We start from the raw sequence: 5,322 nt of genomic DNA on the forward strand, positions 1-5,322 counted from the left end.
CCGCCTCAGCCTCCCAGAGTGCTAGGATTACAGGCCTGAGCCACTGTGCCTGGCCCATTTCTTATTTTGATGAAAGCATCTCAGATATCCTCTCAGAACTGAAAGCATATGAGTTATTCAAATGTAAGAAAGAATACATGGACACTCATGGAAACCTTGGGCTAAACCAAAAGTGGGACTCAGATTGAAAAATGACATTGATGTCTTTCTTACTATGACTAAATTAAGCTCTGAAATTTTATTATTCCCTAGTCATCATCTATGTTCACGTCCATTTTATTATAGCTATATTCTAGGTAATTGTCAGATTCCAATTTGGTTTAACTTTTAAGCTGGAGGGGGCTTATAGAAAATTTCAACCTAACAAAAGGTACTTGGGAAAAGCATAGCTATCTTTGTCTGGATAGTGTTGTCTGTTGATAAGGAGAAAAGTGTGGAGAGTTTACAAAAATTCTACACTAGGACACTAGAAACATGACAGTTGGCAGTGCTAACATCATTAGTAAAGACATCACAACTCCTTTTTTTTTTTTAACCTGCCCCAATCTGAGGAGACACCACAACTCTTAAGTCTGCTTCTCAGAATGTGGCCCAAAGCTCCTGCACCTGTCTCACTGGGGGAGCTTGTTAAGGCAGATTCCTAGGGCCACCTCAGGTACATCTGAGAAGGGATCCATTAAAAATAAAACCAAACACTTTCAACTGTGTGACATCATGCAAAATTTCGCCGTGAAATCGATCTTACCAATTCCTTTATGAGTTGGTCATCTAAGTATTTCCCTTTTTATGTATTTCCAACATCTCAGGAGATGATAGATCCCCACTCTAGTCGCACATACACATGCCCCGAAGTCCCCACACAGGGCGCTATGCAGATGATAATGCAGATGCCAGTGGCTTCCCTTAACATATCTCAGGATGCAATTTGTCAAAAGGCACATACCCTGAGTTTCGGAGAGGGTGTTTCATTTGAGGCTGATGAAATCCTACGCTGTGATTCCTGACCCAGATTAGCATCACACAGGCCAGGATCTGCTCCTTCCTACTCCCACCTTCTGCATGTTCAGGTGTTTTCTACTTACTTTGCAATCTGCAATCCACGCCTTTCCGGTCTTGTTGTTTGCTTCTTTCTGTTTCTTGTAAATGAACAGAACAATTGTTGATTGAAGTAATAAAGCTCCCAGAAAATAGAGACTTACTGACTGATTCTTATAATTCCCACCTGAGATTCAACACTCCTGCTTAAGAGTTACTTGTACCGGTTTCCAGGAAAGCACAATTCAACATCTGAGTTCCTAGTAATTAATAAATTACCCAGAAGAACTCAACATCTATAAATCTGTACAATGTCTGAAATTGTGCTTTTGCAGACTGATCAAAAAGCAAGATCTGACCATTTCCCCAAGCCGGAATCATCCTACCCTGCAACTCAAAGTCTGCCTTGTGTATGAGCAGTGGAGTGAGGATTTGAAAACTATACATTTGCTCAAAAATATCTGCCCACAAGCCTGCTATCAACTTTTAGAGGTATTCCTTGGAATGAAGACCTTATCACAATCTATTCAGGTTCTTATGATCCTGCAAATAAAAAGAGGAGATGGCACAGAATGCCACCCTCACGTTAGCATGTTATCAGGGTAGCTTGTTGCCACCTTGGGATACGGAGGAAATGAAGCAGAGGACACATCAGTTTTAACACGGTGCTGAAGTGCAGAACATCAGTTTATAAATTCTTAGAAGAAGTGAACACTTGTCTTTGTAATTCCCAACATATCTGGCACATCATTGGTTTAATAGGTATTTGTTAAACAATACTTGGTATGGAGAGCAGCAAGAAGCAAGCTGCAATCATTTGACGTGCTCACTTCTCACTTTTGTCTAGAACTCAGTTACCTTGTTCCAAGCTTACTGTGTGTTTATGTGTTGGTTTATTGTCCTGAGGTTTCTTCCTCTGTGTTCTACAGGTATAAGTTCAGATTCCCTAAAGTTTTGTTCCTGACCATCTTACGCTGGAGACAAAGGAAAAAAGAGCAGGCGCCAGCCTATGTGTGCTTGTGACAGTGCAAGGGCACGGAGTTCTAGGAATATTATTTGTGACCCTCTTACTCTGAAAACAAAAGTAAAAATCATTCATAATAAGCTGAAGTTCAAGTACTGAGTAAGTATTGATTTAGCATGTATGGTACTTAATAGAGGCAGCAATAATTTTCTTTAGAACAGCACACACCAGTTTGGTATTTTTAAAAATTCTAATGTTATTTCATCTTTGTCTAATCAAGAAGATGGCCCATTTATTAGGTGTCAGCTTTTAAAATGGGTTTTGGGAGTAAATAAACCAATAAAAATGAAGCCCCATTTCCAATGTTGTGGTGGGGAATGGGTGTGAAGGGCAGAGGGAGGAGGAAGGAAAGACCTGGCTTAGTCTCATAAAAGGATGATGGGCTGGGAGGAGGGAACTGCCGCCGGCAGCATGGCCCCTCAGAGAATGTGCTGAGACCCCAGGAACCCACTTGTCTCTGAATGGACAGAAGAGTGGGATTGGATTGAGCCTAGTCAAGAGATGGGCCGAGGGACATCTCCCACAGTAGTCCCACTGTTGTCCACATTTTTCTAGGCGTCAGAAAGAAAGCCAGGAGCCTGCAATGATCCTGGTCTGCGTTAGACTGGGAGAGCACACATTCTACCAATTTCTGCTATTTCCTTCTTTGTGCACAACAACAGCAACAATAAGCAAAGGTTTATTGAGTAGTTACTTTGTGGTAGGCACTGTGCTGATCGTTTACATAGATTGTCTCCTTTGGTCCCCCATAGGTTGTGGAGGAGGTGCCACTTTTCCCTCACATGGATAAAGACGCTGAGGCTTAGAGAGAGGTTAAGTATCTTGCACGAGGTCACGCTGCTGCTAAGTGCTGAGGCCAGTGTTTGAATTCATGTACTGCTGAATCCAGAAGACGAACGCTTAACCCCTGCATGGCACCACCTTCCCACAGACCCTCCCCCTTTGCCATTTATCAAATCCCAGGACTCTTGTGCTCTATTTGCAGAGTGGAGCATGGAGAACTAGAATGGACAGTTTGTTTCCTGAAGCTGCCTTAATAGCCACCTGGAATCCATAGGTTGCTGCAGGAGAGTATTTCTCGACCTGTGGATCGTGGAGGATAGGCGCGAGCTTCGACACATCAGGCTTTGAAAATGGGTGTGGAGTGTAGCACAACCCAGATCTCATCAACGCACCTCAGTGTCCACATGGGAGAGAGAAATCATAATGAGTCCAATTCAACTGGCTACAGGGGGCAGAGAGTGGAGAATGGAAAGTCATTCTCATTGTTTTATCTTTCTCAGACTTCCCTGGATCTCAGCATTTGTGACTAGTGCTAGAAGGTAATCAGTGGGAGATTGAGTTCTTCAGTGACTTTTAAAAATCAAGGTGTTTTGTATTAATATTAACATTCAACCTGAATGGTATTGAGTCCTTGCCAAGGAATAGCAGGTAATGACCTTGCTTTTGTTTGAGGAATTCTTGATCTAAGAACAGGGCCCTGCATAAAAGATGCTTCCAGAGTGTGTTTCTAAAGGATCTTGTCTTTCATCTCCTTAAAAACCTTCCCTGCCTTCTAATCTTAGTTAAAATTCCTTGCCAAGGCTCACAAAGACACCTTCTCGCCAGTCCTTAATACAACCCCACTCTTTGTACCATACAGAACTATTTGCAGGTCCCCAAATGTGCCACGCCCTCTCACCCTACCAGGCACGCATAGTGGTCCTTCTACCCAAAAATGGGCCCTTACTTGCTTACCTGGCCAATTCCGTTTAGCTCCACCTAAAGTGACCATTTGTATCTGCTCACTATGGGTCAGTTCTCTGAATTGGCTTCCCCAGACTGAATGAAAGATATGGGCTAGTGCTTTCACCTGTGTCTGCAGCCCAGCAGGTGGCCAAGAGCTCAGTTCTGAAGTCTTCCAGCAGGGTCTCAACCACCCTTCAGAAGCTGCTTACTAGCTTAGTTAACTCAAGCAAGTTGTTGACGTCTCTGCACCTCAGATGGGATATATAAAATGGGATTTGAATAGTGTCATACTCAAAGATTATAACAAAGATTAAATGACATCACAAATAAAGGACTGAGCATAGCACCGAGCATAGCACCTGACTCTTTGTAAGTTCTCCATACTAATCATCATTTAGTAATGCTACATTGTTTTGGCATATTAATTGTCATCATCTCTCACTAAACTGAGCAAGTTGAGGTCAGGAACTGATGTTTTGTCTTTATTTCCCTTGTGCATAGCACATAGTAAGTGCTTCATAAAGGTTTGTTAAGTGAGTGAGAATGAAAGATCATGAAGATAACAGATGAATGTACAAGATGCTCATGCATAAACATAGCAATTACTCGATTATTGCGGTAAACATACCTAGGGTTTAAAATTCTCCAAAGGACTGTTCACCTGCTGGAAGTTTGACTTGCTGCTCTAAATACAAGCCACATCCATGACATGTAAGTGTGTAGTAGCCTCTTTATTAAAACAATTTAAATCCGTCTGGCGTGGAAGCAGAGGACGGCTTCAGGATTAACACCTCTAGGTGGAAAGAGATCATTACAAACCTGGTCCTCAATTCTTTCCCCTCTTCACTGCTCCATGTGATATTGTTTCTGCTGCCAACAACAGCATGCAGGGCCCCAGAAAAGAACTCGCTCCTCCTTGTAAACTCTACCTCAGATGTAGACTGAAATCCAATTCTTTGCACATCTTTCAATAATGGTACAAACTTTCCAAAACATAAAAGTGACCAAGTTTCTCAAGGACAAGTTTATGACAATAGGACTAAGAAGTCCTAACGTCTGGGTACCCCTTCACCAACCCATGGAAGATACAGTTGATTGGTTCATTCCTTCAACGTCTGCTCTATTCCATCTGTACTACAGAAGTTAGAAAGATACCAACTACATTTCCCAAATGTTCTTGCAGCTGGGTTGCAGATGTGACAGGTTCTCCAATAGCTTGCACTGAATTAAATGGGGAACGAGTAGAGAGAGAGGAAGTGGCTGGGGCAGCACCCACTGTGCCAATGAGGTTCTTGTGGGCATGTGTGGCCTTCCTCAGTTCCGGACTGCAGCCAGAGTGCTGCTGTCCTACAGCCAGCACTGGGGCCAGTGATGTTCTGAGTCCCCGGCTCTCGTGGAGGCAGAGGCAGCTGCTACTTGGCTGTGCTATTTCTGCAACACTGGGTTGAGAGTTATTACTGGGATGTCCAGTCTGGAGCCCACTTCCTCCAGCCCAGCCACAATTTTGTAAGCACCTAAGTCCTGATATTATTATT

This window comes from Propithecus coquereli, unplaced genomic scaffold, assembly GCF_000956105.1.
Source record: "Propithecus coquereli isolate 6110/MARCELLA unplaced genomic scaffold, Pcoq_1.0 Scaffold147, whole genome shotgun sequence".
Classification (NCBI taxonomy): Eukaryota; Metazoa; Chordata; class Mammalia; order Primates; family Indriidae; genus Propithecus; species Propithecus coquereli.